The following is a 15690-nucleotide window of genomic DNA, read 5'->3' on the forward strand; positions in this document are numbered from 1 at the left end:
AGGAAGTCTACACACGGGGTCACGAGATTGCAGATCCCACATGCCATGCACTCACAGCACACCCACCAGGGGGAAAGCATGGGGTCACCACCAGGAGGAACACCCATCCACAAGACCCACCCCAAACACAGTCTCACGCATGTTTTCAGCTATGTGAAGTGTAATCCATGCACGGAGACGCGCCCAAACCACCCGTGTCCGGCTGGACAGACTCTCACTCACTCAGCACACCTGTCCCCAAGTCCAGGTAGCCCCTGCTCCCCGGCTGGCCCCGGGTGCTGACGTCTGGTAACACAGACCCCTTCTGCTGCTTTCAGGGTTCTGTAAGTGGAACCACGCGTGTGCACTGCCTCTGCATAACATCACATTTGTGAGAACTGCCTGTAGAAACGTGTACAGATCACTCACTGTCACTGCCACACAATGTCCACTGTGGGATACACTGCTTCAACCATCCTTCCGTCCATGGGCACTGGGGTGACTTCCAGGTTTAGCTCTGAGATACTCCTGTGTTTAATCAGCTTTTCAGATCAAATCAGTCACTCAGTCGTGTCTGACTCTTTGCGACCCCATGAATCGCAGCACGCCAGGCCTCCCTGTCTATCACCAACACCCGGAGTTCACTGAGACTCACGTCCATCGAGTCAGTGATGCCATCCAGCCATCTCATCCTCTATCGTCCCCTTCTCCTCCTGCCCCCAATCCCTCCCAGCATCAGTCTTTTCCAATGAGTCAACTCTTCGCATGAGGTGGCCACAGTACTGGAGTTTCAGCTTTAGCATCATTCCTTCGAAAGAAATCCCAGGGCTGATCTCCTTCAGAATGGACTGGTTGGATCTCCTTGCAGTCCAAGGGACTCTCAAGAGTCTTCTCCAACACCACAGTTCAAAAGCATCAATTCTTCGGTGCTCAGCCTTCTTCACAGTCCAAGTCTCACATCCATACATGACCACAAGAAGAACCATAGCCTTGACTAGACGAACCTTTGTTGGCAAAATAATGTCTCTGCTTTGGAATATGCTATCTAGGTTGCCATTTAAATGTGAATAGACAGGTAAGGATCACCCAGCATGGAAAACAGAGGGTCTCAGAGGACCTCCAATACAGGTTGCTGCTGCTGCTAAGTCACTGCAGTCGTGTCCGACTCTGTGCGACCCCATAGACGGCAGCCCACCAGGCTCCCCCGTCCCTGGGATTCTCCAGGCAAGAACACTGGAGTGGGCTGCCATTTCCTTCTACAATGCATGAAAGTGAAAAGTGAAAGTGAAGCCGCTCAGTCGTGTCCAACTCTTCGAGACCCCACGGACTGCAGCCCACCAGGCTCCTCCATCCATGGGATTTTCCAGGCAAGAGTACTGGAGTGGGTTGCCATTGCCTTCTCCGTCCAATACAGGCAGCAGAGCAAAACTTGAAAGTGAAACGAAAATGAATATCTTCTGAGCAAGGTGGAAAGATCCATAAAGGAAACAACAAAGGGAATTCAGGGGACAATTTCTAAGGAGTGCTCAGAAAGTAAATCTGTCGGAACACAAATTTTACAATGACACAGGATGATTGGAAGACAAATTTGAGGAAATCTTCCAGAGAGTAAGATAAATGGACAAAGAAAATTAAAGAAAACCAGGCTGTGGATCCAAGATGTCCAATGTCTGAATAACAGGAATCAGGGAGACTAGAGAAAACTCAGCACAGAAAACAATAAGAGAGAACATTCCAGAACTGAATAACCTTAGTTACCACATTGAGACGCCTGGTGAAGGGCTCAAAGAGTGAAAACAGACCCAAACTGAGACACGCCCACACCACAAAGGCTTGTGTGGGGCCAACACAGGGCACATGAGGTAGGGAGGCCAGTGGCGTCCGCCCTCTCAGAGCAACATGGCAGCTGGAGGAGCCCGGTATACTGAGGGCAAGACTCCCACCTGGAATGCAGCACCCAGCCACGTTAGTATCAAGGATGAGTGCAGAGCATGCATTTTAAAGGGTAACATAAAACACAGCATTTATGAGCACCACGGCCTCACACACACTGTGAAGGAGCTGCTGGAGGATGCACTCCATTACACGAGGGCACAAATCAAGGAGGGCCATGGGAACCCCAGATGTGGGGTGCACTCAGGACAAAGGAAACCACAGCACCCACTAGGCTAGCACCCTGGGCCCCAATTTAAGTTGGCAGATTACCTACTGTGTTTGAATAATAATAACAAATACAGGGCTATTCCAGGGGGGAAATGTATAAGGAAACAATGTGATCAGAAATACTATGAACAGGGCACAGGATATTTGCTTTAGGCTTGGTGGGCTATAATCTGAATTTTTAAACTATACACATTTCATTATGTTAAAAAATAAGTACAGAAAAAGTCTCTATTCACAATTCAATAAAATGAGGTAAACCAATATAAAGGCCCTTGACCTGGAAATTTTAAAGCTCTCTCTTAAGCAACATTCGGTTTAAAAAAGAAATCAAAACCCACATTTGGTATATCGAGATATACTAAAAACAGTACAGGGGAGTTAATGCTCCTCAGAGAAAAATTCATAGCCTTAAATATTCATGTTAATAAACTTGCAGCAATGAAAATAATTGAATTAAATATTCCTACAATTCTGATACCAATTCCAGTGTATGTGTTTTTATAACACCACCAAACGATTCTCCAGCACCAGCTGGGAGGGGGGGTGCTGCAATTCAACCTGGTTGAAACTACCCGGAACGACTATCAAGTCAAAGGCTCAGTCTCACGAGATGTCCCACCTCTGTGCCCCGCCCCCAGTCACACCTCCAGACTGTCCCCGGGCTCCCCTCCTGCCCCCTGTAGACTGGATGTTCCTACGACCCCCTCCTCGGGTTCGGTTAATTTGCCAGCGAGACTCAAAGAGCTGAGAGAGACGTGTCACCTACGAGATAACGGATTTATTGCAGGAGATGACTCAGGAACAGCCGAAGGGAGGAGAGGCACAGGCGAGGCCTGGGTTGTTACAGACAAGATGACAAATGGCCAGCCCCACCTCAGCAAAGTGAGACGTGACTCCAGTCTCGGCTTGCCCAGAAACGGGGTCTCAAACCAGACCGCCCGCACCTGCCGGGGAGGCTCCTGACCCCGCTGTAGGACCACGGCCTCGCAGTAAGCAACCCGCTTCTCCGCCGGCGTCACCCTGCTGCCCTTAGAAGCCTTTCGGCTGGCACAGCCCCTCCAGGGCCTCTCCAGCTGCTAACGGGCTGCCGCCGTTCTCAGGAATGGAAAATGAGGCCCATCAGAGCTTTCAAACGGGCTCAGCTGAATTCCCTTTTCTGCCAGGAAAGGGACACAGGCTACCTTCCCCAAGCACACCCCACTCTCCGCGGATGGCCACGTGCTCACACACCAGGAAGCTCTCCGCAGCCTTTCCTTGTGGCTTTCTTGGGGGCCCGGTTGAGCAAGTGACAGCCCACGTGGAACTGATGTCAACCTCTGGCCCCTCTGCACCCCCTCCTCGGGGCGGGAGGGTGGGCGGCTGTGGAACCGAGTAACTCCAGCCCTCTAAAGCCCTGCGAGGCGCCGCCACCCTTACGGGACCAGCCGGCTGTCCAGGTCAGCTCAGGAGTGGAGACGTCTCCACCCCTCTCGTCACTGTGGACATCCCCAGGTTTCAGTCGCTCCGAGCCAGGCGTGGGGACACTGGAGACAGCGCGATCCCACTCAGGAGCCTACACAGACAACACGACCCCAGCGGCTCTGGCGAAGGGTGGGTCTTACCTTACAGCCCAGCCTTCCCGCCGAGCAGGGGGAGCAGGTGCGGTCCGGCGGCGCCTGCGGCCTGTCTGGGCTGAGCCAACCGGACTTGGTCTGACCACCAGCAGCCGGACAGGCACGGCCACGAGGAGCTGTCCCCTCGGGCCCCCCAGCGTGGGCTGGCCAGGCACGCGCAGCCACATGTCCCTGCCGCCTGAGGAGGACCACGTGGGAACGGCCCAGCGAGGCTCCCGGCATCTCCGACTTGGCGTGGCCGGTCGGGCTGCAACAGGCGACCCGCCAACATGCTGCCCACAAAGGCCTGGGGCTCGGGACCCGGGCGCTGCCAACTAGCCACGCGGCACTGCACGCGGGGAGGCGGTCACACGCTCCACAGCAACTCGGCCCGGGAGCTCGAAGCCACCACGTGGAGACCCGGCGAAGACAGGCACAGCCGGAGCCCAACGCGGGCACCTGGCCAGCGGGGAGGCTTCCAGAAGCTTCCATGAGCCCAGGGCCTCCCGGTGAGTTCTGGGTCCGTTCTCCTCCGTGGACTCTGCAAGGTTCTGGGTCCGTTCTCCTCTGTGGACTCTGCGAGGTTCTGGGTCCGTTCTCCTCCCTGGGCTCTGGAAGGTTCTGTGAGCGCTCCGTTTTCTTCACCGGTGGCTCCACGGCCTCCAGGAGGTTCTGGGGGAACCCAGCCCCAAGTTAGACGCAAACCCAGGTGTGCGGGTGGGCGAGGAGCCGCTCCACGTGGGATCCAGAGCCGGCCAGGCGTCCACGCGCGGCCCGGGAGCGAGCGCCTTGCAGCACGGGCTGCGGGTAGCTGGAGCCTCGCGCGTGCGCGGTACCATGGGCGGGCGGGGCCGGGCCGCGGGAGGTCGCACCCAGGTGCCGGGATTTGAACCGCTTCGGGACTCCCAGGGTCCAGCCGTCTTCACGGCGCCTGGAGACCCAGCTGGGAAGGCGGGGGCCAGGCGGACCACCGGTCCTGGAGAACGCGCTGCTCTGCTCCTTGACGGGGGTCCCCTGAGCCAGGTTTTACCACAGAGGGAGATTTCGTAGAGAATATTCCAGAAGCAGGACTCGGCCTCCCCGTTTCACTGGCCCAGAGCTGCCCAGGCTCCTCGGGACACCCCTCGGGGCGTTCCTTGGGGTGGGGAGCGGGGACCACACTCAACAGGCCTGGCCGAGCATCCACGTTCCCAGGCGGCAGCCCCAACTCCTGAGGCAGTCACTCCCTACTCCTCAGCTGCGTGGTCGTGACAAGTGCCGCACAAGGGGCGGCTTAAACGACAGACATTTATTTCCGTCCGTGCTGGACGCTGGATGTCCAAGACCCAGGCGTCCGCAGGACCGGTTCCTCCAGAGGCCGCTCGCCTAGGCCAGTGCACGGTCTCCCCGTGCGTGCACACGGACGACCCCTGTGCGTGTCTGTGTCCTGATCTCGTACAAGGACTCCAGACTGGATTAGGGTCCACACTGATTTTCAGTCAGTCACCTCTTTAAAGCCCGGTCTCCAAATCAGAGCCTCATTCTAATACAAGGGGTTAGGACTTTCACATATGAATTTGAGCAGAGACATAATCCAGTCCGTCACATGCTGTTTAACTAGGGTTGCCAGATTGAGCAAGTAAAAACACAGTACACCGAGTTAAACTTGAATTTCAGAGAAGCAACACATTTCTGCAGTTTATCTGGGATTCAAATTTAACTAAGTGTCCTGTGTTTTCTCTGGCAGCCTTATGCTTAACAAACCACTCCAGATTCTGTGGCTTAAAATCACAAGCACTAATTACTGCTCACAGGCCTGCAGGCCAGCCGTTTGGGGTCAGCTGGCTGTAGGCTGGTCTTGGCCAGCCTTTCCCTGGGCAGCTGGCCTCTCCTCCACTGGGTCTGTCACCAACAGGTTGGCCCAGGTTTGTTCTTGTGAACCAGGAGAAAGTGACCCCTGCAAGGCCCTGGAGGCCTTGCCTCAGAACGGGAACACCAACATTTCAGCCACATGATGTGGGTCAGATCAAGTCTCAGGGTCAGCCCAGACTCCAGGGGTGGGGAGAGGGACCCTTCTTCCTATTGGGGGGGCAGTCTTATGTGGAACATGGAGGAGTAAGGATCAGGGACACTTTTTTCATTTTATTGAAGTATAGTTGATTTAGAATGTTAACTTCTGCTGTACAACAGTGATTAAGTTATACACACATACGTATGTACATATACTCCGATGTATCTTTTCCATTATGATTTATCATAGGATACTGAGTATAGTTCCCTGTGCTATACAGTAGGACCTTATGGTATATCCTATGCATCATGGCTCTATTTGCTGACCCCAACCTCCCCTTCCCTCCTCACCTAACCTCCCCCCCAGGTCTGTTCTCTATGCCTGAATCTGCTTCTGTTTCCTAGATATGTTCGTTTGTTATTTCAAATTCAACATATAAGTGATCTCCTATGGTATTTGTTTTTCTCTTTCAGACTTGTGTAATAATCTCTAGTTGCATTCATGGTGCTGCAAATGGCATTATTCCATTCTTTTTTATGGCTGAGTAGCAGTCCATTGTGCATATGCACCGCATCTTCTTTATGCATTCACTCACTGATGGACATTCAGGTTTCTTCTGTCTTCGCTTCTGTAAACAGTGCTGCTGTGAACACAGGGGCGCCTCCATCTTTTTGGATTCGTCTTCTCCAGACGTACGTCCAAGAGTTGAATCCCTGGATCGTACGGCAACTCTATTCTTAGTTCTTTAAGGAACCTCCAGCCTGTTCTCCACAGCGGCTGCACCAGTTCACATTCCCACCAACAGTGCAGGAGGGTTCCCTTCTCTCCCCACCCTCTCCAGCGTGTTATAGACTTTTAATGATCATTCCTGGTAGTGTGAGGTGGTACCTCATTCAAGTTTTGATTTGCGTTTCTCTAACAGTGATGTTGAGCATCTTTTCCTGTGCCTATTGGCCATATGTGTGTCTTCTTTGGAGAAATGTCTTATTTAGGGCTTGCACCCATTTTTATTGGTTTTGTTGTTACTGAGTTCTATGAGCTGTTTGTATATCTTGGCAATTAAGCCCTTGTCAGTTGCATCATTTCCAAGTATTTTCTCCCAGTCCATAGGTTGTCTTTTTGTTTTGTTTATGGTTTCCTTTGCTGTGCAAAAGCTTCTAGGAAGTTTGATTAGGTCCAATCTGTTTATTTTTGTTTGTATTTCTATTGCCTTGGAAGAGGAACCTAAGAATACATTGATATGATTTATGTCAAAAACTGTTTGGCCACAATCTCTTCTGGGGGTTTTATGGTGTCTTGTCTTAAAGTCTTTAAGTCATTTTGAGTTTATTTTTGTGTGCGGTGTGATAATATTCTGACTTCATCGATTTGCACACAGTTGTCCAACTTTCCCACTTGCTGAAGAGCTTGTCTTTTCCCCATTGCCTCCTGTGTTGAAGCTTAACTGACCACAGAAGTATGGGTTTATTTCTGGGTTCTCTCTTCTGCTCCAGTAATCCAAGGGCTCTCTTTGTGCCAGTACCACACCATTTGATGACTGTAGCTTTGCAGTACTGTCTCAAGTCCAGGAGGGTTGTGCCTCCTGCTTTGTTCTCTTCCCTCAGGATTGTTTTGGCAATTCTGGGTCTTTTCTGTTTCCATATAAGTTTTAGGATTATTTGACTAGTTCTTTGAAAAATATCAATTTAATAGCAAACTCATTACATCTGTAGATTGCTTTGGGTAGCATGGCCATTTTAATGATATTAATTCTTCCAGCCCAAGAGCATGGGATGGCTTTTCATCTCCTTGAGTCATCTTTAGTTTTCTTTGTTCGTATTTATAGTACTCTGCATATGTCTTTCACCTCCTTTATTCCTAAGTACTTTTCTGATGCAGTTTTAAAAGGAATTGTTTCTTTACATTCCCTTTATGATGCTTCATTGTTAATGTAAAGAAACACAACTAATTTCTGTGTGTTAACTTGTATCCTGCTACCTAGCTGAATTCACTTATCAGTTCTAGTAATTTTTGTGTGGAGTCTTTAGGGTTTTTTCTATGTCATCTGCATATGATGACAATTTTACCTCTTCCCTACCACTCTGAATACCTTTTCTTTTTCTTGTCTGACCAGTGTGTCTAGGATGTCTAATAATATGCTGAATAGAAGTGGTGAGTGGACATCCTTATCTGTTCCAGATTTTAGTGGGAAGGCTTTTACCACTGAGTATTATACTGGCTGTGGGTTTGTCATAAATAGCTGTTGCTATGTTGTGATATGTTCCCTTGAGACCCACTTTCACAAGGATTTTTATCATGAATGGATGTTGAATTTTATCAAGTGCATTTTCTGCATCTATTGAGATGATCAGTGGCTGTAATCTTTTCTTCTTAATGATGTGGTATATCACATTGATTTGTGTATGCTGAACCCTCCTTTTGACCCTGAGATGAATCCAAATTGGTTCTGGCATATGATCTTTTTTATGTGTTGCTGGATTTGGCTTGCTAATACTTTGTTGACAATTCGTATACCTATATCCATCAATGATACTGGTCATTTTATTTTTTGGTAGTGTCTTTGGTTTTGGTATCAGGGTGATGGTGGCTTCATAGAATGTCTTTGGGGGTGGAACAGGGACACTCTTGCAGTCAATCTACCCTGGAAGCCTTGGAGCCACCCGAACTGAGTCCACGGTGACTTCCACACGGGACAGTAGAGTTTGGACATAGAGCAAAGTGGGAGCCATAGTCATGGGGGTGGTGGGAATGGTCCTCAGTGTAGATGAGCACTTGATTTCTCCAAAGCCTGCTCTGCAGATTCTGCTGAGATGGGCAGTTATCAATCACAACTAATCACAGGCATACATACCATGGCGCTACTGCAAGTCTGGTTTCAGACCACCTCAGTACAGCAGACATCTCAGTAAGTCAAGTCACATAAAGTCTTCGGTCTCCCAGTGCATGTGACAAGTTATGTTTACACTACAGTCTCCTAAGGGTACAATAGCATTACGTCTAAAAAATGTACTGGTCTTAATTAAAAAAATACTTTCTTGCTAAAAAATGCTACCTGTCACCTGACTAGACTCGACTCTTGTTCAGTTTCTGGAATCCAGGGGTCACAACCCAGGAGCCCACGCCAGGGCAGCAGGCCATCTGCTCCTCACACCCGCCAGCCCGGCAGGTCTGCGAGCCCCCATGCAGAGCTGGTACATCCCTTTCCCTTTTCCTGACTCCAAACCAGCCTCCTGGCAGAAGGGGTTCTGAGAGTCAATTACCACAGGAAGTATTTCAGCTGGCAGGAATCCAAGAGTCAAGAGCAGCTGCCTGTCAGCCGTCAAGGGCCCCCACCCGAGATTTAATGGGCTTTATAGGCGCGCTGGGCACTCGCTCCAGTGGTGGAGGCTCTGTGGCTGTGCGGCTGCTCCGACCTAGGGCTGCCCGCCATGAGGAAGTGCCCGGGCTTCACACACTTCTTGCTGACGTCCGAGCAGGACTCCCAGCTGTCCGCTGACTTCCGTGGATGGAGGCACCGGCAACAGTCTCAACCGGCAGGGAGTTAAGCTGAGAAACACTCCATCCTCTCAGCTGCCACAGCAGCTCTGGGCAGATGCACCTGATATCAGGGGCCAGGGGCAGGGAAACGGACTGCTGAAAAGACTCTCAGATTTCTACAAGGGCCAGCAAGGAGCCCTGGTGGTTTGTAAGGAACTGTCAGAGGCTGGGACTGGGGCAGTGACACTCCTGGACAATACTCTGGCCTGGTTGAGCTCACCCACAGAAATAGCTGTGGTGCATGGCGGGGCACCACGGAGCCCCCTCGCCACCCCCACAAAGCTCCATGAGTAGAGGGGTTAGAGAAACAAGGGAAGGAAAGAACTGGAAACACATGGGTGGGAGGCAGGCTCCCCCACCCACACCTGGGAGGCATGGGCCCCACCTCCCATGAGCTTCACTGGAGGCGCTGGGTCAGAGCTGGGGAGCTCAAACAGAAGGCAAAAGTTAGTCAGGGCGGCGTGGTCAGGGCGAGGCCCGCGGCCATAAGGGCTTGTTGCACAAAACAAACACCAATGATTTCATGAGAAGGTGCTGAGTGAGGGGAACAAAGTCCCAGCACCTGGCTGGAGAGGCCAAGAAATGGCCTCTGGATGGTCCCCGTTGGAAATGCTAACATCCAGAACATTCCACTATATATGTGATGTGAAGATCAGCCAGACGCTGGATGGGAAATGCAGAACACCAAAGCAGATCCTAAAATAGTCAGTGAAGAGCTTTTGAGGAAAGACAGTCAACTTCTTCAGAGGAATGATAGAGGCCATAACAATGGGAGAAAATAACTCAACAGAATTGAATATCTGGAAAACCTATCTTTCAAAGACTAGGATGAAATGAAACAAATTACAGGAAAAAAATAGTTCTTTGCACTGGCAACAAAAGAAAAAACAGATCTCATGAAAATTGAAAATTTTTATGCATTAAAAAACAGTATCAACAGAGTAACAGGCAACTCACAGAATGGGAAAAAATATTTACAAGTCACATAATGATAACAGATGAATACCTAGAACATACAGAGAACCTCTGAAACTCAACAACAAAAATCCAGTTTTAAAAAGAAGCAAAGGATTTGAATAGATGTTTCTCAAAAAAATATGCAAATGGTTAATAAGCAAATGAAAAAGATGCTCAACATCACTAATCATTAGGAAATGCAAATGATAAAACCATAATGATATACCACCTTGTTACAAGGACAAGAAAAGAAAACACAGGAAATCACAAGTGCTGACAAGGATGTGGAGGAATTAGAACCCTAACACTTCGCTAGTGGGAACATAGAGTGGTGCAGCCACTGTGGAAACCAGGGTATCCGTTCCTCAGAAAATTAAAACATTTACAGGATACCATATGACCCAGCAGTTCCACTCCTGGGCATGTACCCAAGAGAACTGAAAGCTGGGTCTCAAAGCCGTATCTGCACTTTCCTGTTCATGATGTGTTCACAACAGCTGAAGGCAGAAGTACTCCAAGTTATCCATCCACAGATGAACGGAGAAATAAAACATGGTCCATCCACACAGTGGAGAACTAGTGAGACTTAAAAAGGAAAGAAATTCTGGTTCATGTGACAACATGGATGAACCTTAAGGACATAGTCAATGATATAAGCTGGTCACAAAAGTGGAAATACTGTATGACCCACTTAGATGAGGGCCCTAAAGGAGTCGAATCCATAGAGACAGAAAGGAGCATGGTGAGAGCCAGAGGCCGAGGGAAGGAGAGTGTTTAACGGGGACAGAGCTTCAGAAGATGAGAAAGTTCTGGAGACGGTAGTGGTGATCGCGCACAACAGCGTGAATGTACTTAATGCCGCTGAGCCTGACACGTAAGGATGGCGTAAGTCTGTTATATGTATTTGATCACAATTTTGAAAACGTTAAAAGAAACAGTTTATCACAACGCGAAAGTCTTGGAAGGGTTCCATATTCTGTTTTTCAGAGTTCCTTCTCCTCTGTCTTTCCCAGGCCCCATCCTGCCTGCTTCCTCTGTTTCCTGGGTTCCATCCTTTAACCCTGAACCCAATATCAGATTTCTCATTCTTTTATTAAAAGCTAAGCATTTAAAACACAACATCAAGAAAGAGAAAATAAAATTTTTTTTAATATTTTAAAAAGTGAACAGAGGGAATTCCCTGACATTTTGGCACTTTCACTGTCGTGGCCTGGGTTCAAACGCTGTTTGGGGAACTGTGATCCCTCAAACAAGCCGCCTGGCCTGGCCAAAAACAAACCAAAAAAGTGAAAAGAAAACTCAGAATGGAAGAAGAATTTCTGCAAATCATGTATCTGATAACGGATGTGTACCTGTAATATAGACAAAACTCTTAAAATTAAATAATGAAAAGACAAACGGGCAAAAATCTGAGTAGATGTTTCTCCAAAGAAAATACGTAGCCAGTAAGGGGCCAATAAGCAGACGAAAAGATGCTCAGTGTCACGAGCCGCCAGGGAAACGCAACTCAAAGCCACGGTACACGACTTCACACCCCTAAGGTGGCAGTGGTCAGAAAGGCGGAGGGTCACTAGTGCCGGTGCGAATTCAGAACGGGGGCCCTTGTGCAGTAACGTGTGTGTTAGTCGCCCAGCCATGCTCTGCTCTTTGCGACCCCAAGGCCTGTAGCCTGCCAGGCTTTTCTGCCCATGGATTTTCTAGGCAAGAATACTGGAGTGGGTTCCCAAACCAAGGATCGAACCCAGGTCTCCTGCACTGAAGGCCGCTTCTCTGCTGCCGTAGCCTCCAGGGAAGCCCCTGGTGCACTAACAGTGGGAAGGTAAAATGGTGCAGACACTGTGGACACCAGTCAGGCGGGTCCTTAAAGCACTAACTATAGAGTTACCGTGCGACCTAGCAACCCCAGTCCTAGGACGTGCCTACGAGAATGAGCGTATGTTCACATGAAAACCCGTACACAGACGTGCACAGCAGTACCGTCCTTAAGTCAAGAAACAACTCAAATGCCCTTCAACTGATGGATGCATGAATACATCCATGCAGGGGAGTATCATTCAGACGTCAAGGGAGTGAGGCGTGATGCAGGCTACCACAGACACGAACCCTGAAAACATGATACTAAGGAAGAGAAACCAGACACCACTGGCCGCACATCGCGTGCCTGCGTTTGCATCAAGCGTCCAGAGCAGGCAGATCTACAGAGGCAGTGAGCAGACGAGCAGGGCAGGAGCCAGGAGAAAGGGCGAGAGTGGAAGCTGCCAGGTGTGGGGGCTTTGCTGGGTAATGACTGGGTTCTGAAGGGACTGCAGTGGCGGTCGCACCGCTGTGTGACTAGGAGCCCCTGAGTTGTACACTGAGTGGGGAACTGTATGCAACATGACCCCAGCTCAGCAAAGCTGTTGAGGAAACACAAATCAGAGCCTTTCCTCTCTTCCCCGGTTCTCTCCCCAAGCTTGGGGAGACCCACCGCAGCACAGGAAACCAAGGAAGCCTCTGTTAGCAGAACTCACTCTCCAAAGACGCAACAGTTCAGACAGACATCAGCACACACACATACATGCTCTTCATCTCTAGAAAACTGGTCTAGTCCCACTCTGTCCAGAAAATGAGCTAGAAACATAGTCTTAAATTTTCTAGTGGGCACACTTAAAAGTTAAAAGGAATGTGTAAAATTTAACACCATCTTAGGTAAGCCTGTCTACCCCATTATTCTCACTTCTAACATGTCCACATAAACAATTTTAATGAGCTATTTTACATCCTGTTTTTCATCAGCAGTAGTCTCAGCTCATGTGGCCCATCTAACTCTCCCAGCAGCAGAGCCTCCAGCAGTGAGAGATTCACTCTACATCCCCACGCAGATCAATTTGAGCAAAGCCAGAAAAAGGAATCTGTTGGCTAACTGACTGAAGGCCACAAGAGACCTTGTCTACTGGCGGGGCTGGGTCCAGTTTAGTCTCTCTCTTCCCCTCACCTCTTAGCTCCACACTTTGGAGTTGGTGTCACCGCTGCCCCAAGGCGCCCCGCATTAAGGACTATTCATTCTTCTCAGCAGTTTCAGGGCCAACAGTTGTTCCTGATGACGTGGCACGCTCAGCCTGATCGGCACGGATGCTCTGACTGGTCAGCTGGGGTCACAGCCCTGCTGGCACACTCCCCTGGGTGTGGACGGGGAGCAGCTCCCAGGACCAGGGACTCAGGCCACAGACAGAGCCCAGCACCTGCACCCTAGCCCGCACGGCCTCTGGGGTTGAAGACGCACACAGCACTACCGAATGTTGTTAATGTAACTTCTTCATTGTCTGCAGCTTATTTACTCTTGCTTCCAAGCTTCTGCCCTGCCCAAAGGTAGGAACAAACCTTAAACTTTCAAATATCTTAATCTAGTGGTATTTAAGTAGTCTCCTCGGGGGACTTCCGTGGTGGTCCATTGGTTAAGATTCCACCCTGCAATGCAGGGGACACAAGTTTGATGCCTGGTGGGGGAATTAAGATCCCACGTGCTGCGGAGCAACTAAGCCCCTGTGTGACAACTGCTGAAGCCCATGTGCCATGTGACTAAACTTAGACCAGAGGTAGCCAAATAAATAAATATTAAAAATAAAATCAACAGTCTCCTTTGGGAAAATGTTAAGTTTCAGGTCATAGTTCAACTCCCAAACAGGGCTCTTGCTCCCTTTATCTTCTTCCCATGATGGCGGAGGGGCCTGAGGCAAAGGTGACCAGGCTTCCTGACACTACGAATGCAGGTCTGCTCCTCTCTTGGCCTCCAGTGGAAGTGCCTCACCCACTCAGGGACGTCCTGTACATCTGGACAGGTTGTGCACTGCACACCTCCACAGGGGTACCATCAACCCAGGCTACAGTGGACACAGGTCTTCCCTGAGTGGTGTGCGCAGCAGCCCCGATCCCGCTCACCTCTGGTCCTCAGCCTCGGTCCTCACTGAACGTCCCGGCTCGGGGGCACCTGCAGCCCCTCTGCAGCGACTCTGGAAGCCGCTCTGCAGCCCGCCCTGCTCAGCAGCTTCCTCTTCCGGACCCCAGGCTCCTTCCTGCAGCTGGCGGCCCCACCAGTATCTCTGTGCCTCGGCCGGCCTCGCTGGACAGGGGCGCTATCCCCCAGCCCCTCATTCTGCCCCTTCCTCACCAGGGAGGCCAGGGGCCTCCCTCGCCAGACTCCAACCCCTTGCCTGAGTCCTCGCTGGTGGAACTCCAGTGCTGCCGGCACTGGGGGCAGCCTGAGGGGGGCTCTAGGACCCCGGCCCTCGCGACGGCTCCGCCCTCCAGGGCAGTCAGCCCTAGGGTCGCCTAGGGCTGGTCCCCTCTGTGTGGCCCAGGAGGCGGGTACTGAGTCCGAAGGCTGCACTCCTAGCTGGGAGAGCCCTTCCCCAGAGACTTGAGAGGAACGTGTCCCTCAGAAAGTCACCTCACACAAGGAAGGGAAAAGGGGCTGCTCCTTGCATTACAGGCTGCTCCGCGGCCCGCCTCGCACCCCGTCCCCTTAGCGTCACACCTGGGAGTGGTGTCCCGGAGAGACCCGGCCTCAGGGGGGCGCGGGCGGTGGGGAGCCGGGGAGCGTCCGGCCTAAGGGACGAGGCAGCAAGGGCCGGCGGGCGGCGGGGAAGACGCCTGGCTGGGGACAGTGTGGAGGCTTCGGGGCGCACACCGCAGTCCGCAACGCTGAGGCCTCCTCCCGGCCGGAAGTGAAGGGCCGAGGCACGCGACCGGAAGGAGGTCACGTGACAGGAAGGAAGCCACGCGCCCGGAAGCGGAAGTGCGGGGTGGGGCGGCGGCTTAGGCCCGGCGCGTGGTGACTTCGGCGCCCTGGAGAAGCCTCGGAAGGGTCCCGCGGCCTCCAGGTGCGATTGAGGGCCCGCGCTTTGCTTCCCAAGGAGCCTAGGACAGCCTCTGCTTCTCTTGGGGCCCGGGGTCCCCCTCAGCGTGGGCCACCTTTGGCCTCGCATGCTGCCGACCCAGCCTGTGCTCCCTGGTGGAGCACGGCCGCCCGAGTCACCCTGGCCCGAGGGGCACTGCCCCTCTCCAGGTGGCCCTTCCTGTCTGTCCAGCTGGCGGCTACCACAGGCCCCCATGTGCAGTCACCAGGGTGTTCCCAGGCGCTGTTACCTGAACCCTGCCTCCGCATCGCCACGGCTTCGTGCAGAGCTTGGCACACAGAAGGGCTCAGCCCAGCGTCCTGGAGCCTTCACTCTGGCCACCGGACACCCCCACACCGTGTGCTGCCCTGCGCAGCAGGCCTGCCCGGCCTTGGCATTAAGGGCTAACAGCCTGGATGCTCCCATGTGCATGACAGTCAGATGGCACCACCCCCACCCCCATCCTGCTTGATTTGAGCGCTAATTGCGCCCACAGACCCGTGCCTGCTTTGACGTGCCCGCCGGCGGGCCTGAGGCCCTCGGCAGGGCTGATTGCGCCGGAAAGCTGGAGGGGACAGCTATGCGAACAGGCCACGTC

Source organism: Bos indicus, chromosome 22 (assembly GCF_029378745.1).
Source record: "Bos indicus isolate NIAB-ARS_2022 breed Sahiwal x Tharparkar chromosome 22, NIAB-ARS_B.indTharparkar_mat_pri_1.0, whole genome shotgun sequence".
NCBI classification, from domain to species: Eukaryota; Metazoa; Chordata; class Mammalia; order Artiodactyla; family Bovidae; genus Bos; species Bos indicus.